This window comes from Aethalodelphis obliquidens, unplaced genomic scaffold, assembly GCF_003676395.1.
Source record: "Aethalodelphis obliquidens isolate GAN/ISIS:26980383/991018 unplaced genomic scaffold, ASM367639v1 scaffold68, whole genome shotgun sequence".
Classification (NCBI taxonomy): Eukaryota; Metazoa; Chordata; class Mammalia; order Artiodactyla; family Delphinidae; genus Aethalodelphis; species Aethalodelphis obliquidens.
The window spans coordinates 8,565,278-8,591,944 of record NW_020838012.1 but is presented as its reverse complement, the minus strand read 5'-3'; the positions used below and the strand labels follow the sequence as shown (position 1 = coordinate 8,591,944).

General features: G+C 39.1%; 1 protein-coding gene and 1 long non-coding RNA gene across 2 annotated transcripts in view; both read right to left on the bottom strand.

The window, feature by feature from the left end:
- ZNF704 (zinc finger protein 704) overlaps positions 1–26,667 on the bottom strand; it is a 208,234-nt gene that overhangs the window by 86,195 nt on the left and 95,372 nt on the right. The gene's annotated exons all lie outside the window — the stretch shown is intronic.
- On the bottom strand, positions 2,476–11,249 carry LOC113611179 (uncharacterized). The gene is made up of 2 exons (XR_003429374.1): positions 8,340–11,249; positions 2,476–4,256 (listed from the first exon to the last, which is right to left on the bottom strand). It is a non-coding gene; the product is annotated as an uncharacterized LOC113611179 (long non-coding RNA).

Genomic DNA, 26,667 nt, shown 5'->3' with positions numbered 1-26,667 from the left:
AGGAATTACCATATGATTCACTCCTTTGCCAATGAGCTACCCAGATGACAAGATAGAAAGGTAAAAACTCATTTTGGTAGAGACCTGACTCCTGGTGGATTATTTCTTTCCCTGGGTTATGCAAGGGGATGAAATGACAAACTCTTCTATGTTAATTATAGATTCCCTATTTCGTGGCTCCGTATTTTCAGTATGAAATATGCAGACCTTTTTTTTTATCAACTAAAAGATATTTAAACAAATTCGTAATTAATTTTTTCCTAGATGCCTTAAGCAGATAATTCATATTCAGCAAATGTTTCTTTGGTACTTATGCTTGACAGAGAGAAAGAAAATATAAACAGGAAAGAAGGAATTCCAGTTCAGCACATTAACCAAGGAAAACATTAACTGTCCTTTGGAATACAATCCACAAATAGTCCATTTTGCTGCTGCAAGGTCAACAGAATTATCCTGTGGTCTCTCTGCCTAGTTGATAAACTCCTCTAGTTAAAGATTGCTTCATTCCTTTCAAAGGAGGCTGGCTATAAGATCACATGTTATTTCAGTGGACAGTTTTTAAACTGTTTTTTTTTTTTTTTTTTGCAACACATTTTCCTCAGTGTGTAAAGCCTATTTTGATGAATTAGCAAGAAATACAACTTTATGCTCTTAAGTTCAGAGGTCATAGAATTTTAGCAGTCCTTATTTAAATGTTACTGTTCCTATAGCAGTGGCCCTTTACCCTCCCTGTCCATGAAAACTGCTACAGTAATTTTCAAAATATATTGATGTTTGAGCCCATCCGGAATTTTTCATTTAATTAATCTGGCCTAAGGCTTTGGGCCCTATGGCTTTTTTTAGTTTTGTTTTTGTTTTTGGTTTTTTTTCTGTCTGTTTGTTTTGTTTTGTTTTTTGATTTTAATGTGCAGTTATGGTTAAGGATCACTGTTCCAAGTGGAGAGAAAATGGGAAGACTAGAATAACAGGGGAAGAAAAATAAGTTTCTTAACAATAAGAATAAAAACTATAATTTATTCAGTACTTATATATGTATACCAGGCACCATGTTAACCATGTTTCATACTATATCAATTATCTATTGCTGCATAACAGATGACCCTAAAGCTTAATGGCTTAAACAACAAGCATTTGTGTCTCACAGTTTCTGTGGTCAGAAATTTGGGAGTCACTTAGCTTGGTGTTCTGGTTCAAGGTTTCTCTTGAGGTTGTAGGCAAGATATCAGCCATGACTGCAGTCATCTGAAGGCCTGATTGGGGCTGGACAGCCCTTTTATAGAAAGGCTCAGTGGCAACGGGGTTGGCAGGAAAATGTAGTTCCTTCATGACTGCTGGCAGGAGGGCTCAGTTCCTTATCAGGTGGGCCTCTTCACAGAGCTGCTTGAGTGACTCCACAACATGGCAGCTGGCTTTCCCCAAAGCAAGTGATCCCAGAGACAGCAAGGAGGAAGTCACTTGCCTTTTATGACGTAGTCTTGGAAATTACGTATCATCAATTATGCCACATTTTATTCGCTAGAAGTGACTCACTAAATACAGTCCACCCAAGGGGAAGGCAGTCAAACTCGGAGGTATCCAAGAATTTGTGGATACGTATATATGTATATATACATATATATATATATGTATATATACGTTTAAAACAAACACAAATTTGTTAATTATAATAATTCTGGAAGTCAGAAGTTCAAAACGCATCATCAGGGCTGCATTCCTCCTGGAGATGCTAGGGGAGAACACGGTTCCTTTCCTTTTCCCGCTTCTACGGGCAGCCTACATTCCTTGGCTTGTGGCTCTTTCCTCCATCTTCAAAGCCAGCAGCCAGTGTAGCATCTTCCAGTCTCTCTCCCTACTTCCACTGTCACATCGGCTTCTGACTGACCCTCCTGCATCCCTCTTATAAGGACCTTTATGACTACATTGGGCCCACCCAGATATTTCAGGATAATCTCACAACTCAATATCTTTAAATTAGCACATCTGTAAAGTCCCATTTTCAATGTAAGGTAACATATTCACATGTTTCAAGGATTAGGGCATGGACATTTTGGGGGGACCATTATCCTGTCTGCCACACTAGCTAAGCTGTGGGATAGAGATACCTCCTGAAATCCATTCCAGCTGAGTCTAAACATGCCAAAATATGTTAAAGTTTTGTTTTATTATACAAATAATAGTGAATATGTAAATGTAGTCTCATTGTAAAATATGCAAATATTATGATAAAACTAAGTCTTACTTCACCATCACATTTAATTTCCAGGCCCTTCCCTCCAGGTGACCATTATTATCAATGAGCACCATGTATGATATGAGGCCTTTCTATATATTTGCATAAAATAAACGGACATATGTTTTTTAAAATTAACTTTTTATTTGGAACAATTTTCCAAATAGATGTATGGAAAAGTTGAAAAAACAATACAGAGATTTCCTGTACACCCCCTAGTTTCACTTACCCCTAATGTTATCATCTCACAGTACTCTGGTATGTTTGTCAAAGTTAAGAAACCAACATTAGTACATTACTACTAACTAAACTCCAGACTTTATTTGGATTTCCCGACTTTTTTCATGAATGTCTTTTTTCTCTTCCAAGATCTATCCAGGATACCACATTGCATTTAGTTGCCATGTTTCCTCTGACCTATGATGGTTTCTCAATTTTTCCAAGTTTTTCAACACCTTGACTGGTTTTAAGAGGTACTGGTCATTTATTTTGTAAAATGTCCCTCAATTTAGGTTTGTCTGATGTATTTTCTCATGATTAGACTGTGGTTATGCATTTTTGGAGGGATTACCACAGAGGTAAAGTGCTTTTCTCATCACACCCCTTCAGGAGGGAGATAATATCAACATGACGTCTCTCTCATCATGTCAGCCTTGATCATTTGGTTAAATGATCATTTGATCATTTGGTATCTCCCAGGCTTCTCCACTGTAAATTTAGTATTTTTGCTTTTCCATGCTCTCTCCTTTGGAAGTGAATCACTACGTCTAGCCCATACTCAAAATGAGGGGAGTTAACATCTACCTCCTGGAGGAGGGGTATCTACCTAAATTATTCGGGATTCTTTGTAGAGAACATTTGGGTGGACATATTTTAAATTAGGTGTGCACATAAAGGTGTGCAAAGCTAGTAAGACCTGGCATTTAACATGAGGTTGGTTTGACTGCAGAGTCTACGTTCTTTTACGGAGCCCCTTAACCTTTGCACTACTAAGAACTTGTTTTTAGTACCATTCAAACATATTTTTAATATTCTACAAAATTCCCAAGAACTAGTTAGAAAGGGCAATACGGGGCTTGCTTGCTTATATCTTGTGGCATATTGTTTCCCTGATGTATGTCTGACTTTCTCAATCAGACTTTGAAAGCAGGGACATAGTTTTATATACTTTGTCTCCCCTGAGCACCTAATACACAGGTACTCAGGAAATACTTCCTGCCTGACAAGAAAGTGACTCCTTTTCCTCACTGTTTCCCACACTGTCTTGAGTGGCTACCAGGAGACACCAAAACTCACAGTGGTTGATCCCTTCATGCCCAGACCCAGGGCTAAGAGCCGAGATACGACAGGTTCACACCAGAAGGACTGAATAGAACCTGGGGATCAGGCTAGAACTGTAGGAAAAGCCACAAATGTTAACGTTTTCCCTCTTTCTGTTGCTACTTTAATGAGCAATTATGATGAGAGCAGATACCAATTTGGGTTATTTAACGAATGCTCAGCCCAGAGATCCACTCAGGCTATGAGTATAATTTTGGGGTTTCTATAGTAGGGCATTGTTTTCATCCCACCAAGGATTAGGAATCATGTTTCTGGGTCATACATAATAAGTCATTTTCTCCAAATCTTGGGTATTTGGGAGTCTAGATTCCAGGAAACCATTAGTCTTTCTGTCAACCTTTCTTACATGGCAGGTATCCAGATGGCTCAGGTGGGTGGGTGTCCCATACTTCGGTTTAATTGGAACACCCTGTCTCCCTGGGATGCAGAAGCGAACCTTTCCTCTGGAGAGGAAGGCAGCAAAGCTCCAATCTTCTCTCCCCATCCTTCCTGACCTTGTCCTGTTTGCTGTGTAGATGGACAAACGGAAGTAGTCCAAAGGAAGGGGCCAGCTGCGGATACGGTTAACGTGCTAACAAACTTAGGGAAGTTCATCAGATCAGTTACACTGCAAAATGTTTTCCTTCTCTTCAGCCTTTTAGCAGGAAAGTATGTTCAGAAGCCACGTCTGGTTTCTCTCTCTCTCCTGGAGCAGGAGAAAAGGAGGGGGAGGTTACTTCCTCGCCTACGTCTATAGTTAAGAGACTCTCAGGTCTACATACTAACAGACTCCAGAGAAAGAGAAAAAGCCTCTCCACCAAACAATGTGGGGTGTGAGGACTGAGGAGAATTTATAAATATGCTTAAGGATGTGTCTCTATGATGTTAGTGCGTAAATGTCCTTCCATGTCCCACTAAGTAAATACGAACTAAAACGTGGTCTGGACAGAGAGGAGCATGGGCCCAGGGATGTTCAGAAAAGCTGGTAGGTTTCAGAGCTGACCTAGCAGTTCGCTCAGCTGTGCTGTGCCATTCTGCACCCTCTCCGTTCTAGTGGATATCTGAGGGCTCCTGGTAGCTCAATCAGCCCGGAGTCTCCTCTCCAGCCCATCGCTGTCAGCACAGTGAGCTGGGGAGGGCCCAGCATACTGAGGTTCCAATCTTGACCCTGTCACCTACTACCCAGGTGACCTTAGCCAGGTGAATCAATCTCTCTGAATCTCAGTTTCCTCGTGTGTAACATAGAGATATCGGTGCCTAACTGCATAGGGTCACATGAGAGTAAATGAGATAACTAATTAGTGCAACATATGCTTATTAGCACAGTGGATGGTTCAGTATGTGATGGCTTGTATAATTATCAAAACGTCCCTTTCTAATGATCTTAAGACTTCAGGATAGTGAAATGTGGAAAATTAAGGAAAAAAGTTAGGAATGTTCAGGACAAAACCAAGTGAGTGGCTTCCAGGCAGCAGGATAGGGAGATCTTTCTAGACTTGAAATGAGGCTAGCCTAAACGGAGGTGTGTTGTAAGTATAAAATAAATGCCGGATTTTGAAGACTCATTTTGAAAAAAAAAAAAATCTAAAACATCCCATTAATAATTTAAAAATATTGATTACATGTTGAAATGATAATGTTTTGGACATGTTGGGTTAGATAAAATAGAATTTATTAAAGTTAATTTCACTTGTTTCTTTTCACTTTTTAAAATGTGGCTACCAGAAAACTTAAAATTACATATGTGTCTTGCAATATATATTTTTGGACTGAGCCATTCTAGAACACTGAAATAGCATTGAGAGAAATACTTCAATGAATTATACCCTCGGCCATGTAAGAGTTAACGCATCTCCCTAAGATACTGCTTGAAAGTAACTCAATTACAAGGGAGCATGAAGCCAAATATGCACAAACTGCTTATCAAATCATTAAATATAGTCTCCCCTGTTGCAGTGCGTAATCACTTATGAGAGCAAAGAACTTAGGGACTTTCAAATCACGGAAAATTTCAAATATCCATTCAAGAAATGTTCTTGTCATCCCTGCTATATTTGTCTTGATCTAATCTGGCTGCAATTTAATGCATGACATTTTTATCAAAATCCACAAATGCACTCAACTGGCACAAATACACTTATTTATGCACAGAGCCAGGGAAAGGGTTATCTTTGCTTAAAATAATGTGCTTAACTAAGGGACTGTCCCTTTTACTGTTGGGGAGGCTAGAGGTAATGGGCAGACACACATGGACTAACCAATATTAAATATTCACATAGCTAATTACATGGTTTATTTGAACTAGAGGATAAACAGATGCATCTCCCTTTTTGACGGACCCTCAAAACTCAGTAGCTCCTAAACTTTTAACTTATTCCCTTGTGGTAGTAAATTGCTATAAAAAGTAATCAAAACAGTACAAAACAAACAGACAAAAAGAAACAGCCCCTGTATGCATTGACAAACTCTCTTTTAACGAAATCTATGGTCAATCATTTAAGAAAAACATTTACATTTGGAATGGTTAACTTTTAAAAGGTGTAACTAAGTTTAGAATAAAAATTGTGGGTTTTTTTTTTTTTTAAAGGAGACCCATCTCTTCCATTCCTATCAATCACAGCATGTAGTATTCTGTTTCTGATTTTTCCATAATATAATTTAAGTAGAGGTATCACCATCTCAACATACTTAATATAAAAAATTTAAAATCCCCAAATTAATAATTAAGGAACTAAATAATTTTACTTCTTTTGAGCCCCTGTGGAATTTTAAAGCGGTGTTAACATTATATTTCTGATGGCATCCCTAACTTCTTCAATGTTATTATCTACTGTATTAAATTTCAAAGACAATCAAGATAAAAAGAGAAATTTCAATTCAAAGAATCCCCTGAGCACAGAGGGAAATTCCTTAGTTACGGTTGATAGGGCTGTGGCAATTATGCAGCTAAGTTCCAGCACCAGAAAACTGTTCTGAAGAGCAGTCTAACTACAGATGGGCATAAAATCTTCCAGGACAAATAACACTGTGTGTTGATAATGTCCAGTATCTTAATATGTCGACCACCCATGGCAGCCAAAGTTTATTTAAATGAGGGCGATACCTTAAACTTATAATATTAGTACACAGAATACTCTAAAAAATTTACATGCGGGCTTCCCTGGTGGCGCAGTGGTTGAGAGTCCGCCTGCCGATGCACGGGACATGGGTTCGTGCCCCGCTCCGGGAAGATCCCACATGCCACGGAGCGGCTGGGCCCGTGAGCCATGGCCGCTGAGCCTGCGCGTCCGGAGCCTGTGCTCCGCAACGGGAGAGGCCACAACAGTGAGAGGCCCGCGTACCGCAAAAAAAAAAAAAAAAAAAAAAAAAAATCCTTTAGGCGGATCAAGAACTCCTCCTGGGTGGGCAAGTGAGTTGAGGCTAGGAGTTCAGAGCGCTCTTTCCCGCTCAACCAAGGTATGGCCCCATATTCCTCCCCAACACACCCCTCAGGCAGCTGTGACACTCATCAGGGTTGGCACAGGAAATGATCCCTTGGGGTCACTTAGATCCACCCAGTCTACTCCTAGAAGAGGCAACGAGTGCTGAGTGGTGTCGAATTGGGGGCCAGCTATTATTCCTCACTCTCACTGACTTGGGGTGGGGGGGTCTCCTCATATTCTCAGGCAGCATTCAGTAAACATCTGTCCAATAGAAAAACAACACAAGCTGCATACGTCATTTTGAATTTTCTAGCAGTCACATTACAAAAAAAAGGTAAAGGAGGAATTAACTTTAATAATGTATTTTATTTAGCATAACATATGTAAAATATTGTCATTTCAACATGTAATTAAGATAAAAATTACTGAGATATTTTTCATCCTTTTTCCCTTACAAAGTCTTCAGAACCCGCTGTGTGAGCACATCTCAGTTCTGACCAGCTACGTCTCAAAACTCAACAGCCACTGAGGCCCATGGCAACTGTACTGGAGAGCTCAGCTCTAAGGAGTTTAGTGAAATCTCTCAGGACATCTTGTTCAAAGATAAATTTTTGTATAAACATTAATTTAGGAAAAATAAAGTGTTTACAAAATAATAGCTCTAATAAATTCCGTGTGGAAAACTATTTTTTGCAACATTGATTACTAACTTTATTTGGACAAAAGAATGCTCTTGTGAAACTTGTGCGCCTTTTCAGCCAGTAAAATCTTAATATCTGGACACATTTGAGAAGCGGCAAAGCTGAGGACGTTTTTTAAACTTTCAGCTGGCAAGCACAATAACGATCACCCTGCCAAGTGAAGTGGGCAGCACGATGCTTCTCAGCGCTGGGGCATTCTGCCCTGACCAAAGGATGATTCCGTCAGCCTGCCCACTGCTTCTTTCTGGATCTTTGTTTACAGTGGCAAGACAAGAGCCCCAGAAAGTGGCACAGAAATAGACTGCATCCTGGTTTCCAACCTGTGGGCCCTGATGCGTTTAGAGTCTGCCTGGACACTAACTATTGTCCCTTGACTGTATAATGTTCAATTTTCAGTCAAAACGATTTACTGACTGCTAATTATGAGGTGAGCACTGTTTCAGGGGCTGCACGTTGTCTCCCACGTATTTGTACTATTTCCCAAATACAGATGGAAGATATTATAATGAGTAAGATAAAAGTTAATGTAAAAGTATTAATGAATTACTAGCAGTTATCTCTCCCTTGCATTTCCTGCAATTGATGGAATCTAAAAGTATGTGTGAGGATTTGTGAAATTGCCTGATGCTGAGGTGTGGCCTTGCGGTATCACAAACGACTGTTTACCGAGTTGGTCCGCATCAGATCACAGTTTCGCTCTCCTTCAAGTGGTACAGCTCATTGTCAGCCAGGGTTCTCCTGAGATGGGAACCTCCCACTGCTTCTTTGTTATTGAGTTCATGTTTCTGGTTAAGAAACACTGGTTTAGGACCAACAGCATGCTGAGATGAACTGCTCAATGCTAATACATTCAACATAGATGATTGCATTATATAACATGTACCTGCTACTTTGCAGTATTTCCTTAGGCATAATAAGCTTTTACCAAAACCGAAATCAACGTTAATCTGCAAGCTGTCATTTTATGAACGTTGATTTTAAAAACCAAGTCCACGTTAATCTGCAAAGCTGTCATTTTATGTCCACTGCCAAGAGAAAAATGAAAAAAGCAATGTGAGATAAAGTAAACCTTTAACAAGAAACTGGACCCAAACAGTTATCAAACCAGTTTTCTCCATTCCCTCCGGGCAATCTGATTTATAAACTGAGGTTCTAAATTATATTTTATTTAATTGCTGAGGGCAAGAGCTCGGGAGGTGTTTTTGAGCTAAGCTCTTTATTGTACTGACCTGCTCTGCTTTTGGGGAAAACTGAAAAACAATCTTTTAAAGTTGGCACTTTCAAGCTGGTCTACTAATCCTGCTAGCTCTATTTCCTTTCAACTGCATCAAGAGTAAATAGGTAGGAAGGATAAAAAGCCACCCTGGAGAACAAGAGAAAAATAGTCAAGTTTCACAGGTGGCTGGTAGACAGTAGCCAGCAACACCCTCCTGTATTGCCAAGCAAACACAGGCAAAGCAACATTTTTTCTACCTCTTATAAACAATCTGTGTTTAAACAAGGCATCCACAATACCTTCTCCCCAGTCTCTAAAAGCTGGCCATTGTTACGTGTTTAATTACTTGTCTCAATCCTGAAGAGTAAAGAAGCCAGCTAGGTAGTGATTGTTTGATCTACACCCCTTGGCTGGAGATGCGAGTGCAAAGCAAACCTGTTCAGGCTCACGTTTCTGTCCTCTGCAGTCAGAAGAAGAGCCCGCGTCTGGAGAGCAGCGCAACTAAAGCAGCCCCTTCCCACTGGAGGGTAGTGAGGAATACTCAGCACACACCAGTTGCATTCATGAGGAAACAATCTTCCTGCCCACCCAGCACTATATTTAGAGCCATCTCTTGGCATGCAAACTTATATTTCTGGGCTTTCTGCCACTCAGACAGGAAAAAAAAAAGGGGGAGACAAGAAAAACTGGTTTGGTTCCAGCGCTGAACCCAAACAACAAACGTTAGATGTGCCCTTCCCCACTGATGCATTTCTGTGTCAAACATCACTCCTTCTTCAAAAGCAGTGAGTACTGGATGTGGCACTGAAGAATGCTTTTTTTCTCGTAATTCTAATCGGTAAAATGTGTCCTACACTCTAAAGGAAGCAGTGAAGCAAATTTCTATAAAAAGGACAGAATGTTTTGAAATTTTTTAAGTAATATCATCCAGGCTGGCATTGTCGACTTCCCCAAAGATGTGTTAGCCCCTGCACAAAGTTACATGCCAAAGCTAGCTGCAGAGCTGATGGGAAAAGAACATGCAGTGCTAACTTGCCAGGCCTCTCCAGACCTCAAATGCAGACCCAGCGAGAAACACTCCCTAGTATTCTGCTGTTTTGCCACAGGAACATCTGGCATTTGGGACCATCTGGGTTCTTTACCAGGAAGAGAAGTGACATGGGCAGAGGCCTTGATACACACCGCCTGAGCTAGTAGCTGCAAGTCCTACCCACGCCCATTCCAAACCGTGGAATGCCAGGCCGTATGAGAAATGAGCAAAGCAAACAGCTCTCTCCAACCTAAAGGCCCTTCCCGACTTTTTTCTTCCAGTGTATTTTTTCTTACAATCGTATTTACTGAGTTAATTTCAACAATTCCTTTTGCTCAATATCCTGCCATGGCACTCGCTGCCTAGAAATGTAGTAGCAGGACAGCCAAGCTCGTCCATAAACACAGCGTCAAGCAGCACAGCCGTTCAGTGGTTTGAGGGAGTATTTCCTCCACGTTGGCGTGCGCCATCACCTCTAATGACTTCAACAAATATACTAAAGGAAAGAAGATCTGCAGCTCTGCGGCCATTCTCCCACCCTAAAATTAATATTATGACAAAAAACTAAAATAAGTATTAAATTAAAAAAAACTCTCCCCCCAATTTCTTAAAAATACTAAATGATATGGATGCAAGATAGGCTCACTGGATGTGAAGTGTGAACACATCTGAAAGTTATAGCTTTATATAAAACCTCTTCTAGTTTGGGATTTCATAAGTGGACAAATGCAAAGGAAGCTGACTAGCTGTCAAACAAAAAGACACTCTCAGTGTCTGGGTCTTTGGGACTGTTCACAAGGCCTCCTTCCTCCAGGCCCAGGGTGGAATTCAAGCCCTGCCCCCCTGAAGCTGGGCACGGCACATGATTTGCTTGGGTCAGAGGAATGTGAGTGGCAGCGACACATGTCACCTTTCTAATACCAGTGCTCAGGCCTCTGTGCTCTCTTCCTTGCTACATTTACCCGAGTCCTAGACGGACATGAAGCATGTAAGCCAGAAATAAACCTTTGTTGGAATCCAACGAGATTTGGGGGTTGCTTGTTACCACAGCAAACCAAGCCTAACTGATCAATATAGTAAATGAGGAAACGATTAATAATAATTAGCAGAAGATAATTGTGTCACAGGTCCTGGTACCAAGAAGGCACCCAAGTCCATCCTTACAAGGGCCCCCAAGCCACCACAGCTTAATATTCATAGCTAGTCAACTTCTATGATATCTCCTAGCAGCTCTATCGAAACTCAAAGCAGGGCTTCCCTGGTGGCGCAGTGGTTGAGAGTCTGCCTGCCGATGCAGGGCACACGGGTTCGTGCCCTGGTCCGGGAAGATCCCACATGCCGCGGAGCGGCTGGGCCCGTGAGCCATGGCCGCTGAGCCTGCACTCCGCAATGGGAGAGGCCACAACAGTGAGAGGCCCGCGTACCGCAAAAAAAAAAAAAAAGAAAAAAAAAACAACTCAAAGCAAATAAAACACTTAAGAAAAAACAAAACAGAAAGGGTCCAGCTAAGGAAAACAGACATGAATGCTGAGAAACAAAGTGATTCCTAGAATCTCTAAATCCAATGTTCTCAACACTGAGTGCTCATCTGGGCCCAGCTCCAAAGATTCAGATTTACTTGGTTCCAGTTAGAATTCAGGCATCTGTACTTCTTCCCAGTCTCCCCCTGTGGTCTCCTGGCTTGAGAACCATGGCTTCACATTTCTGGGCTCTGGTTATTTTCAGTCCTGGGACATTAAATATTCCAGGAAAGAAGGAAATACACCAACAACAGTGCCGTTAACTAGCATGTTCATGTTACATGAAATGAGTGTCCTTAGGTACTGGGGTTGTCACTTTTCCCCTAGTCCAGCAGCAGAACACATTCCCAATCCATGGTTCATTGGTCATCTCATCCTGTTAGTATTCCATCCCTGGAGTAACCAGAAGCAGTAGTTCTAATTCCTATAAAACTATAGTATGTGACTGTTTAACAGTCAGGGAGTCAGGGGTCCCACTCTGAGCACAAGGTCAGTATAGATTCAGGGTCGGGGTGGAAAGTCAACTGGGCTAAGGGACACTATAGATATATGGGGTGTGTTAGCAAGAGTATCATTGGAGTCCCTCAAAGAACATCAGAAACCCAAGTCTTTTGCATACCAGGAGAGAATATTCAAGGGCACCATACAATCTCTCTCCCCCTAAGAACATCCGAAGTCTCTTTGTACCCAGATATATGAATGCATGTGTTTCCACTGTGATGATGATATGTTATTTACCATTCACTCACTGCTTACTATGCACCAGGAATAATATTAGGTGTTTTAAAGATACGGTTTACTTTTATCCTCACATCAACCCCATGAGGAGGTATTATTATCATTTCCATTTTAGAGACTAGGCGATTCAGACTACAAGTTTAAGTGACCTGCCCACCATCACATGGCTATGAACATCACTGAAGAACAAGGAGAACAGAGGTGTTCACAATCTGCCCCATCACCTGGAGTAAAGCTGAGGGACAGGTGGTTTGCAACAATTCTCTATTGCTCTTCCCATCGTCACAATACCTATTTCCCAGGAACTTGCTTTAATCGAAAGAACATGCCTTAATGGTAGACCATAACGCAGAATTTTGACAAATACATATTGACGAATCCTTTCTGTTCAAATTCAAATGGATTTATTTTAAATTGAAGTTTTGACAGAGTTTGGCATCATTATACATTATTCACTCCTCTGCTTAAGGTTAAACAGTGTTCAATCAATTATCCAGTGAAGATTTTAGAACCTTCTGAGTGCTAGTTACTGCAGATAGAATGGGAGCAGGAGAGACACAATCACACCCCCCTCTGAGCTTAGAGTCCAGCTAGACACACAGGCAATTAAATAGCAAGAATCGTGTGCTTAGGGGTATGATGGGACAAGTATTATGAAGTCTTTCAAGGTGTCCATGGAGACAAAGAATGGTCAGCTGTCCTTCCATACACTTGAAGTGCATTGGGCTTTGTTTCTTATAACTGCAGTCAATTTAACATACACTCTCTCTGTCCAGGCTTTGTCCTTCTCTGGTGCTGTCTTATAGCTCTACCTTCAGAGCAACTGGTATCAATATCATGTTGCTTCAAACAGCTCTTCATTGTCATTTGAAGCATTGCTGGCTTTGGGCATAAAGGCCTTCCTGTGGTTTACTGTGGAGCAACTGCTCAGCTAGTCATCAAATTATCAGCTATCACAGGAGCAGGCAAGCAGAGCAGAGCTGCATTAAAAGCTGGCTTTCAACTTGTTGAGTTACTAAGCATAATTTGGGCCTTTATTCTACCTTTGTTCAAGACATGAAATGTGGGAAGCACACTTCCCACCAAAAGCCCTTTGTCAAGTGTCACACTTAAGCTTTTTGGACAGAATCACAGGTCTGATACAGACATTTTGCTGATACCTCACTCCTTATTTGCAAAAATCAACACTGGCTCCGTAGATATGTTCTGCAACTTGATTTCAGATATGAAAAAAGAAAACAACACACAATGATTTGTTTTAGGATTTGCAAGATGACCATAATTGCTAAGGATAATAGCTAATACTTATTAGGCTCTTACTATATGAAAGGTACCATTTGCTAGGTGTTTGATGCATGCCATCTCATTTAAACTTTATAAAAACCACATCAGGTCAGCACCAGCACAATACATCAATTCTAAAGCACACATGTTTTTCCATATTCTAATGTGTTTGCAAACAGGGTACATCTTATAATCAATCAAGTTATATCACAGTTTAAGACGCATGGACATAGAGAAAAGACTTGCGGTTGCCAAGGGGGAGGAGGGTAGGGGAGGAATGGATTGGGAGTTTGGGGTCAGCAGATACAAACTATTATATATAGAATGGACAAACAACAAGGTCCTACTGTATAGCACAGGGAACTATATTCAATATCCTGTGATAAACCATAATGGAAAAGAATATGAAAAAGAATGTATATATATGTATAACTGAATCACTTTGCTGTACAGCAGAAATGAACACAGCATTATAAATCAACTATACTTCAATTTAAAGACAGTTATATCATAGTTTACTTGGTAGCAATTTATCTTTATGAATTACACATAAAATGATGCTATATTCTAAAATCCATGGTGCCTCAGATGAAAAAAATATGGTATGATTAGCCCCATTTCACAGATGAAGAAACTGAGGCTTGGAGAATTTGAGCATCTGGCCCAAGGTCACACAGCAAGTAAATGGCAGAGCAAGGATGTGATCCCAGCTTTTTCTGGCTCCGAAGTTCGTGCTCTGAACTGGTACACTATACTGCTTCCCACCACATGGAAATGCAGGCTTAATAAACATTTATTCTTTCAGCACTTAGCATCCACTATGAGTTAGCCACCAAGCTGGGAATGCTGGAGGTACAGAGGTGAGTAAGACAGCTTTTCATAGGACTAACTAGGGACTGTGGGTATCTGAGCCGTTAACTAGAATGTTTAGCTTAGTACCTTTTTGATGGACTCTAGAGTAATAGCAGATCTAAGCCTGGACTTCCTTTACAGGGCTATTTTTTTTCCACTAAGCACTGTTTTTTTACTAGCTAAATATCTCACTCCTAGCCTTACACTGGGTGAGTACTATTTTTTTTTTAAGATGTTGGGGGTAGGAGTTTATTAATTTATTTTATTTATTTTTGCTGTGTTGGGTCTTCGTTTCTGCGTGAGGGCTTTCTCTAGTTGTGGCAAGTGGGGGCCACTCTTCATCGTGGTGTGCGGGCCTCTCACTATCGCTGCCTCTCTTGTTGCAGAGCACAGGCTCCAGACACGCAGGCTCAGCAGTTGTGGCTCTCGGGCCTAGTTGCTCCGCGGCACGTGGGATCCTCCCAGACCAGGGCTCAAACCCGTGTCCCCTGCATTAGCAGGCAGATTCTCAACCACTGCGCCACCAGGGAAGCCCTGGGTGAGTACTATTTAAATCAACATTTTGGTGGGACAGACAGATGCTGAGATGGCCGCCAACGGTCTTCCCCTCCTACTATTCACACCCTGTGTAACACCCTCCCCATGAGTGTGGGTAGAACCTGTGATTTACTTGTAACCAACAGAATATGGCAAGAGTGATGGACTGTCACCTTAGTGATTAGCCTATTTAAGATTGTGAATTCCATCTTTTCAGCAGACTCTCCGTTTTACTGCCTTCAGTGAAGCAATCTGCCATACTGGGGAGGCGCACATGGCAAGAAACTGAGAGCTGCCTCTGGACAACAGCCAGCTAGGAACTGAGGTCCACAGTCCAGCAACCTTAAAGGAAGTGAATCCTGACGATAACCACCTAGATGAGCTTGAGAGAGGATCCCTCCCTAATTGAGCTTCCAGATGAGACCTTAGCCTTGGCCAACACCTTAAATGCAACCTCACGAGAGAGTCCCCAAGCAGGTGGCCCAGCTAAGCTGTGCCCAGATTTCTGACCCACAGAAACTATGAGATAAAAAAATGTGTGTTATTTTACACTGCCAAGTCTGTGGTAATTTGTTCTGCCGTAATAAATAACTAATACACTTGGTGAAAAGGTAAATTTCTTTGTGTCGTGGAACTTTACGATGTTCTCAAATAGTTGATACCAAAATATTCCAATTGTGATTTTAATGTCTTGGTTACATCTGAAAAATAACAGCTACCACTTACTTATTGAGCACCCACTACCACTTACTGAGCACCCACTACCACTTATTGAGCACCCACTACCACTTATTGAGCACCCACTACCACTTATTGAGCACCCACTAGGTAAATTCTAGCATGGTATTAGCGAATCAAGGGCCACATTTACCAAGCAACAGTTCATTAGTATAGTTACTGCATATACAAGAAATGTTAAATATTCATTTCATTTGACAATTTTTCAAAAAGGTTAGTGGACTTTATCATTTTATTGTCTACCTACTCCCCTTCTCTTGGTAAACGTAACCTTTCCTCCTAGAAAATGCTACTTCCGCTAACTCCAGTCACGTTGTTCTAGTGGGTCTTTATCTTATCTAACTCATTTCACCGATCACAGTGACTGATCCAAGGTTGGGCACCTCATCAACCAAGGATGGGCTAACAAGAATCTTTCTCCAAGATTTTGTTTTCATGTGAGGCAAGAGAGAGTAACGGAGAGTCCTTCTTGAGTTCTAAAGCTATGAGAGACCAGCTTGAATTCTCAATGGCCATGCTCCCTGCAATTTGCAGGAAAACATTCTATAGGAGGAGAGCACAGCCTGATACTCAGAAGCAGAGACAGGCAGGGACAGCCTGGTTCCTTCCAGTCCTTGCTGATGGAGTTCCCGAAGTCCAGCTGCACCCTTGCCCTTTCTCCAGGTCACAGAAACCTAACTGTAAACTCACTCTAAGATCCTAGCAAGGATCCACTGAGATTCAGTCACCTCCACTGAAAAAGACTTAGGTAATACATGGATGAAGATTTTTCACTGTTTCAGACTGTCCTTTCCTGATCTATGTTATTGATGTTTTCAAATATCTGGGCCCCTCATATTTGTCTAAAAATAATTGTTCTAGTGCTAAATTACACCACACCCAGCTGATTGCTGTACCACAGAATGTTAGAGTGAGAGAGACATTAGGGGTTATACGGTCTGATTTCCATTTATAAAGGAGGAAACTGCACCTCCTTTATAGTGAAGCTACTTTCCAAGATAAAAGTTAGTTCATGCCAGAATTTCCTAAAACTTGACCTTCTGTACCCATTCCAGTGAGTGATGTCTATCATATAGCATTACTTTGAAGATTTTATAGAGGCTTAATTTAAAGAATTTGACTTTTGTTATAAAGCTCCCTCACAAATCTGTCACCTTTCAAAGACTTGTAATTAACTTGGTTAATTAATAAATAACATAAAACTTGAGAACAGTTTATTTGATTTCACCCATAAAAGTACTCATTCCTGATTCTAACCACATGCAAAACACATGGTCACCAGTTTTCAAATTAATTAAATATAAGGGACTCTGTGTTTACTAATCTATACTCTGGTTTACTTTAACCATTTCACTTCTAGACTGTGTAATATTTGCTACACAAATAATAAGAATAATTACATTTATTTAATAATCAATAATGCTGTTTCATTTTCTAATCATGTATGATTTTAAATCATAAGATACTACATATTAAAGGAAATACGAAAATACAGAAAGGCAGAAAGAAAACAGTGACTCATGTCTTAGGTCTGAAGTTGATATAAGCAATGACCTTGAATTATGTAATTCTTAGGCTAGTTTTTATACACTTTTTAATACTGAGCAGTTAAAATCCAATCTCCCAAAGAAACAGACCTTAATATGTTAATCAACACCCTGGGTGTTCTCTCATAACCGTGTTTACAAAGAAATTCTCCCACTTCCCTCTACTCAGCTGTTTTGCTGCTTTCAAAATTGCCCTCTCAAGCCAGTGTCAGTAAATCACACTTGCTATGGGTTCCTTTGCTTGCAGCGCAAATTTTAAGCACAATTTTTAGTATCCAGGTCTGTTAATCACCTTGAGTTTCAGAAGATACTAAACTGCCTTCTCTGAGGTTTTCTTGGACAGTTTAGCTGACTTGAAGTCTCTATAACAACCCCAATGTACAGATACCTTTGGAATAGATAAACCATGCCAAAGCAAGCAGAGATTGTGGCCCAAGGGCATGTGTGATGCAACACAAGCTTTGAGTGTAGATTAGGTAGCAGCTGCAGGACAGGGTGAAGAGAAAATACTGTTTCTGAAACACTTTTCAGAAACATTCAACAAGACTGAAAACAAGCAGAAGGTAAGTGCGATTACTCATGTTAGAAGTAAGGCTTTAATACTGAGAAACAAACCCACAGTACAAAGCCGACAGGAGATTTCTCCTTTTTAGACTCCTTAAGAACAGAAAGCTTTATATTGTATGTCCTTTCAAGTACGTCACCCATAAGTAATCACCCCCAAGAAGAAATCAAAAGGCTAAGCAGGAAACATTAGCCTGCTTCCACCGTAGCTGGACTAGTGTAAATCGCTGTAATTCACACCTTTCTCAGCTCTCCACTCAAACATCCTATCCATCATGAAAAGGTCTGTATTCACCAACAATAAGCCACGTTCTTTTCTATTTTTATTTGCTAGGTGGAGATCATAGGTTTACTTTGAGCCAACTACTTACTAATTCTCATTGGATCTCTTAAACCAACGTAATATCCTTGTGGAAGAGACTAGACAATAACCTAACACCCAGTTTTCTCTGTAATTTTAACTGGACGACACAAGGTTGACATCAGAAAATAAGGGCACTTAGCATCACACACTATCCAACTCAGTTCCACCCAGTTCATACTGGCTCATGAAGGGCGATCATTAACACCTCTTCCTGACTTCGTGTTTAGAGATTGTGAGTTGGTTGAAAATGGCCAAGGAGGAGTATTTACAGCAGAGAAATCAGCAAATGATGCAAATCAGGGCTTTCTTTTTCTTCTGGAGTGCTAATTATTAAACATTTACCAACAAAACACTGCTTTCATCCATTCATCCATCCATCTAACAAGTTTTTATTGAAGTCTAATGTGTGCAAGCTAGATCTTGTGATAAACTTTGAGGGTACAAAGACAACCTACAGTCTGTGCCATAAAACAGCTTATAGCTTAGTTTACTAAAATGTATGGACCAGTTAAAATTCTAGTCTATCCCAGCTGAGTTAGATAGTCCTTGATGGTGTCAGAATCTTGACAGATTCTAAAAAACTCTATTAGACAATGAAATGGAATCTAAAAAAATATGCCCTTTTTTTTGAAAGTATAAAGACTAACTGTTGAAATATTTGATTTGGCAATTTAACAATAGTGTGGCACACTCACTCAGCTATTTTTTAAATTAAACTTTTATTTGGAGATAACCGTAGAGTCACATGAAGTTGTAAGAGAGAATACAGAGAGACTCCATGTATCCTTTATCCACTGCCCTTTACTACTTTATCATACTTTGCAAAACTATAGCACAATATCACTGTCAGGATGTTGACACTGATACAATCAAGAAACAGAACATTTCCATCACTTCAAGTCCCTCGTGTTGACCTATTACAGCCACACCCCCTCACCTCCCACCCTGACCCTCTCCTTAACCCCCGGCAACTACTACGTAGTCTGTTTTTCATTTCTGTAGTATTGTCATCTCAAAAATGTTAAATAAATGGAACTGTACAGTGTGTAACATTTGGGAATTGGCTTTTTTTTTCACCCAGCATAATTCACTGGCAAGTCCTTTTTATTGCTGAGTAGTATTCCATGGTATGGATGTTCCACAGCTTATTTAATCATTCATCTACTGAAGGCTATTTGGCTGCTTCCAGTTTTTGGCTATTATGAATAAAACCGCTATAAAACATTCATGTATAGCTTTTTGGGTCAATATAAGTCTTCATTTCTCTGGGATGAATGCCTCTTAGTACAATTGCTGGGTCACATGGTAGCTGCATGTTTAGTTTTTTGTTTGTTTGTTTAAATATTTATTTTTATTTACTTGGTTGAGCCGGGTCTTAGTTGCTGCAGGTGGGCTCCTTAGTTGTGGCTTGCAGGCTCCTTAGTTGTGGCATGAGAACTCTTAGTTGCAGCATGCATGTGGGATCTAGTTCCCTGACCAGGGAACGAACCTGGGCCCCCGCACTGGGAGCACAGAATCTTATCCACTGCACCACCAGGGAAGTCCCGCATGTTTAGTTTTTTAAGAAATTGTTTTACAGAGTGGCTGCAACATTTTACATTTCCATCTGCAAATATATGAATGATCCAGTTTCTCTGCATCTTCTCCAGCATTCAGTGTTGTCACTATTTTTTATTTTAGCCATTCTGATAGACATAGTAATATCTTATTGCAGTCTTAATTTGCATTTCCCTGATGGCTAATGATTTTGAGTATCTTTCCATGTGTTTATTTGACTATCTGTATATCCTCAATGAAAGGAGGTCTGTTCATGGTCTTTTGCCCATGTTTTACTCTGATCACTTGTTTTTTTTCTACTGTTGAGTGCTGAAAATTTTTATATATTTTAGATATTAGCCTTTTGTTGGGTATGTGGTTTGCAAATATTTTCTCCCACTCTTTAGCTTGCCTTTATATCCTCTTAACAGAGTCCTTAGCAAATAAAAGTTTTTAATTTTAATAAAGTCTAATTTACAATTTTTCTTTTATTAACTGTACTTTTGGGCCAAATCTGAGACCTCTTTGCCTAGCCCTACATTGCAAAGTTTTTCCCCTATTTTTTTCTAGTTGTATATTTTACATTTAAATTCATGAGACATTTTAAGTTAATTTTTATATGAGACTTAGGCTAAGGTCCTTTTTTTTTTTTCCTTTGGATGTCCAATTGCTCCACCACTGTTTGTTGAAAATGTTATCTTTTCCTACACTGAATTGCTTTTACACCTTTTTCAAAAATCAGGCATTTTTGTGTATGTCTATTTCTAGGTTCTCTATTCTGTTCTATTGATCTATGTGACCATCTCTCTGCAAATAGACACATATGGATTACTATATGACTTGAAATTTATTCTTCTACTTGATCCTTTTTTTTTCCAAAATTGTTTTAGCTATTCTAGTTCCTTTGCCTTTCCATTTAATTTTAGAATACTATTATGTACAACTACAAAATATCTTGTTGGGATTTTGACAGTAATGTTAAACCTGTATCTCAATTTGGGAGAATTGATCTCTTCATTTATTCAGATATTCTTTGATTTATTTCATTAGTTTTGTAGTTTTTAGGACATAAGTTCTATGCATGTTTTGTTAGATTTACACCTAAGTATACATGTTCTGCTTTGAGCAATTGTAAGTGATACTGTATTTTTAATTTCAGTGTCCATTGCTAGCATACAGAAATACAATTGTATGTTTATCTTGTATCCTGTGACTGCACTTAACTCACTTGTTAGTTCTAGGAGGGTTTGTGTGTGTGTGTGTGTGTGTGTGTGTGTGTGTGTAGATTCCTTGGAATGTACTACATAGGCAATTATGTCATCTGCAAATAAGGCCAGTTCTTTTCCTTTCCAACATGTATGTCTTTAGTTCATTTTCTTGCCATATTGCATTGGCTAGAACTTCCAGCAGTATGTGGAATAAGAGTGTTGAGAACAGACATCCTTGTCTTGTTTCCAATTTTACAGGGAAAGCAGTTTCTCACCATTATATATAATATTAGTTGCTATTTATCAGGTTTGGGAAGGTGCCTCTATTCCTATTTTTCTTAGAGTTTTTTCATGAATGAGTGCTGAATTTTGTCAAATGCTTTTTCTGCATTGATATGATATGATTTTTCTTCTTTAGACTGTCAATGTGGTAGATTGCAGTGACTGATTTTCAAACATTGAATCATCCTTGCATCCCTAAAATAAATGCCATTTAGCCATAATGTAAAACTTGTTTTATATATTGCTGAATTCTATTTGCTAATATTGTGCTAAGGACTTTCAATTTTATATTCATGAGAGATATTGCTTGGTAGTTTTCTTTTTTTGTACTGTCTTTGTCTGGTTTTGGTATCTGGGTAATATTAACTTCAAGAGCAGAAAAGCCTATTGTATTTACACATATTTTTGCTCACCATGTGCTTTCTTCTTTCCTGATGTTTCAAGATTCCTTCATTTATTGTTTAGAGAACTTCTTTTAGCCATTATTTTAGGGTAGATCTGCTCACAGCATATTCTCTTAGTTTTCTTCCACTTAAGAATACCTTGATTTTCAGTTCATTACTGAAGGGTATTTTTGCTAAGTATAAATGCTGGGTTGATAGCTCTTTTCTTTCAAGAGATGGAATATATTGTCATTTTTTTCTTACTGGTTTCTGCTGAGAAACCTACTGTCACTCAGGTTGTTTTTCCCCTATAGGTAAGGAATTCTTTTTCTCTGGCTACTTCCAAGATTTGTCTCAGACAAAGAAAACTTTCAGATGTGTAATTATGGTATATCTTGATGTGACAGTTAATTGTATCTGTCAACTTGGCTAGGCCACATTACCCAGACAGTTGGTCAAATATTATTCTAGATGTTTCTGTGAAGATATTTTTCTAGATGAGATTAATATTTAAATCAGTAGACTTTGAGTGAAGCACATGAGCCTCCATAATCCTCCATAATCCTGATTGGATGGGTAGACCTTATCCAGTCAGTTGAAGGCCTTAATAGAAAAAGGACTGACCTCCCCTGAGGCAGAGGAAATTCTGCCAGCAGACTGCCTTCAGACTTGAACTACAACATCCACTCTTCCCTAGGTCTACAGCCTACTGGCCTACTGTGCCAATTTTGGACCTGTCAGCCTCCACAGTCATGTGAGCTAATTCCTTAAAATAAATCTCTCCGAGAGACAGAACCAACAGGATGTGTGTGTACGGGTGTATGTGTATATGTATTCTCTCTATGTGTGTGTATTATATATACATATGTATTTGTATGTGTATATATGTGTGTATTACATATATAATACACACATATACATACATGCATATAGGTTACACATATATATTTGTGTTATATATACTTGTATATATAACACACATATATGTAAAAAAATATATATATATAAATGCACACACATTCTATTAGTTCTGTATCTCTGAGAAAGAGAGAGAGAGAGAGAGATTTATTTTAAGGAATTGGCTTACATTATTGTGGACATTGTCAAGTCCAAAATCTGTAAGGTAGACAGAACCAATAGGGTGTGTGTGTGTGTGTGTGTGTGAGAGAGAGAGAGAGAGAGAGAGAGAGAGAAGCGGAGAGAGGGAGGGAGGGAGAGAGAGGGAGGGAGGGAGGGAGGGAGAGAGAACCTTAACTAATACATTTGGCATGGATTTTTTTAGATTTATTCTATTTGAGGTTCGGTGAGTATCTTAAAGCTGTAGGGCTAAGTCTCTTTCCAATAATGGTTTTTAGCCATTATTCAGCCTCTCTCTCTTCTCTCCTTCCAGTGATCTGATGACACAAATGCTAGATCTTTTCCTATAGGACCATAGGTCTCTGAGGCTCTGTTCATTTCTTTTTAGCCTATTTCCTCTCTGTTGTTCAGGCTCAGTAATTTCTATTGTTCTACCTTCCAGTTCACTAATTCTTTCCTCTGACCCCTCCAGTCTGCTCTTCTGTCCATACACTGAGCTTTTTATTTAGGTTATTGTATTTTTCAGCTCTGAAATTTCCACTTGGTTCTCTTTTATATCTTCTATGTCTTTGCTGAGGCTTTCTATTTTTCTTTTCTTTCAAGCATGTTCATAATTTTTCACTGAATCATTTTTATCATGACTCCTTTTAAATCTTTGTCAGATAATCCTAACATCTCTGTTGCCTTGGTGTTAGCCTCTACTGATTGCCTTTTTCATTCAGTTTGAGATCTTGTTTTTTTTGTAGTATGCGTGACTTTCAATTGAAACCTGGACATTTTTGTATTGTGTGATGAAACTCTGGATGTCATTTAACCCTCCTGTTTTAACTGGCTTTCCTTGGCATGCCTCTGGCGAGGGAAGTGGGGAGGTCCTGTCTGGTTACTGCAAAGTGGAGGCAGAAGTCAAGGTCCCCCAAAGGGTCTGTTGACATCTGAGGTGGAGGCTCCTGCTGGTTGGGGGTGGGAGTTTCAGTTCTCCACTTGGGCTCCACTGTGGGGGGTCATTACTGCCCAGTGGGATGAAAATCTAGGCCCCCTACCTGGTCTTCTCTGGAACACCCCGGTGGGGCCCTCATAGCTTCACAAGGGTGGAGGTCTAGACTCCCCACTGTCCTTGTGTTGGTGTGGGTGGGGCTGGGCCCACAGTTTTTTCTGTGGTGTTCGGCTGAAGTAGAATGGTTATTGTCTAAAAGTTTTCTGTCTTCCTAGGTTGTCCCTTTCCTGTCTTTGGGCTAAGAGAGAGCAGGCTTTTTTGTTGTTTGCTAGAGCTTTTTTTGTCTGTGCCGTTGGCATCTCCTGTTTGCCAGCTTCTTCAGCAGCAAGTCTGGGGTATATGAAGCAAAAAGAAAACCCAGGGAATTCACCCCCATTATTCCTCTGGTCCTGAGGTCTCTAGCCAGTCTGCCTTGTCTCCATTGTTCACCTTTATGTTAGTTTTATATAAAATGTCCAGAAGTTTTAGTTGTTCTTAGGAGAAGGAATAGGCAAAAGTATATTTACCCCATCTTCTGGAAAGCTGGACTCCCACTCAGCTATTTTTTTTTTTTAACTACTTTGTCACCTTAGGAATAAAAAACAAAAAACAAAACCCCCAAAAAAATAAAAACAAAAAAACCCACCACTGGATCCCAACAAATCAGTTGATATTCTTGCCATAATTATGAAGCATCAAATAGTTTGCTTATAAAAACATGATTTTTCTTAGATTAACTGCAAAGAATTTACTGACAATATCTGTAGAGAAGATTTTGGGTTTTGTGATCTTTGCTTCATTCTCTATTTACATGACATAGAATAGTTTTTAAATTAGAATATAAACTTCTCTACCTACAGTTAGATAAAAGCATGGATGCTAATGATTTGGGTGTTCTATCAGTCTGCCTTTCTGAATGTATAGTAGTGGCACCTGAGACGCCACAAAAAGAGCTTGAAGACAAAATCAATCATAAAGTTGTTTTCAACAAGTTATTTTTCAGTTTACAGAGTAGCTTGGTACAGACTATACTCAGCTGTATAGGTAGACCTGGGTAGTCTGTACACAGATGGGGCCAAATCTATGGTAGGCAAAAATGTTAGAATAGTAACCCTTATTTAGTGGAATATATCATTCTCTGGGAATATCTTCCTCTCTGGGAATATCTTCCCTCAGTCTGCTTGTTGATTTACTCAGAGTGTGGTAAAAATGATAGGGTGGAAAAATGAGAAAATTATACAGCAAGAGCGACAGTAAAATATAGTCGTTTGAACACTTATCTTTCTGGACAATTCTAGCGTGAAATGGCAAGTGATAAAAATTTGCTCTAATATATAGATAAATGACTTACGTGGGAGATTTCATTGAATTATTTTTCTTCCTTGATTGGGGAAAAAAGATATACCTTTAGGGTAAAAACTTTGGTAAGCTGAATGAAGATTTATCTTAATGATAAAGAGCAGTTCATAAAGTTGGCTTTAAAAATATCATTTGTATTATACATGTAATTTTTCAACATTTCAAAACTTCACATTTCAAAATAATTTTTTCATGCAATCTGTATAATCATTATTTTTAATAGCTGCACAATATTCCTTTGGGCAGTGTATCATAATTCATTAAATGGTCCATTATTGCTAAACATTTAACTCACTTGCAACATTTCACTTTTATAAATAATAATATGAGTGGCAAGTTTTTGTACATAGTTTTCACCCTACCCACTACTTTGGATTACTTTCTTAAGCTAGAGCCCATGAAATAGTATTACTGAACTGATGGTATGATGATTCTTATGACTCATAATAAGAACTGCTAAATTATTTCCCAACAGACTTGAATGGCTTTGTAACACCACCAACAATGTTAAGAGAAGAGGAGCTTGTCTGCATCCTTTCCAGCAAGTCACTGTTATTGAAAAACAGAAAGTGACTTTAGAGTTGAAATATTAATTGCTTAATTTGCAATGCTTGAGTTGGCAGTTGTTTACTAGTTTTATTTCTTCTGTGTAATATCTGTGGTTGGCCTTTGCCATTCATCTCCTCGGATTTGGGGATTATATTAAATCGATTTGAATGAATTCTTTATAATACTTAAAATATTAACCTGAAAATTGTTTTCCAAATCAGTCTTTAACATTTCTTAATGTAATAAGGTTTTCATTTCTATAAAGTTAAAATTTCTGATTCTTTTCTTTGTGATTTGTTCAGTTTATTCTAGGCTTAGAATGTCATTCACTATAATTCTGCTCTTCTTTTTCTTTTTATATTTATGTATGTTTTAAACTTTCTATCCAATATAATCTAGTTAAGTGTTTGTTTTGAATGGAAGGGCAAAGCTGATGGGGTATTTTTTGAAAATTGCTAAGAATTTATCTCACTATGATTTCATGAATAATCCTGCCCTTCATTCTTGATTTATCATGTGAGAAATTCTTAGTTCTGCCAAGTCCTCTGCCTGTCTATTTCGGCCCACTGATCCCTATTTAACCTTGAGCCATTAACTACTGCAGCAATACAGAACATAGCATGCAGTCACTGACTACTTGTTCAATGAATATAGAATCTGACAGGGCTAGTAGCCCTCATCACTAATGTTTAAGAATTTTCCCTAATATTCTCTCTCATGTGTGTTAGTCTCCACCCTCCCCAACATTTTATTTTGAACAATTTCAAATCTACAGAGAAGTTGAAAGAAGGCTACAATGAACACCTGTATACCCTTTATCTGGATTCAACAATTAATAACATTTTGTCACATTTTATTTTCTCTCTACATATTTGTATACAACAGTACATGTAAATACACTTTTTATTTTTCTGAACTCTTTGAAAGTAACCTGGAGACATCATGACACCTCATCTCTAAATATTTCAGTATACATCTCTTAAGAACAAAGCCATTCTCCTTTATAACCACAATACATTATTATATTCAATATCATTATCCACTACACAGTCAATATTTAAATTCTCTCAATTCATCCACAGGTAACTTTACAGCTTAAAAAAAAATCCAACCAAGAATCATCCATTACATTTAGTTGATGTCATGTCTCTTTAATCTCTTTTAATACAGGTCCTCTGACCATCTTTCTTCTCTTTCTCTCTTTGCCTCACTCTTTTCCCCCTCCCTCCCTTCTCCT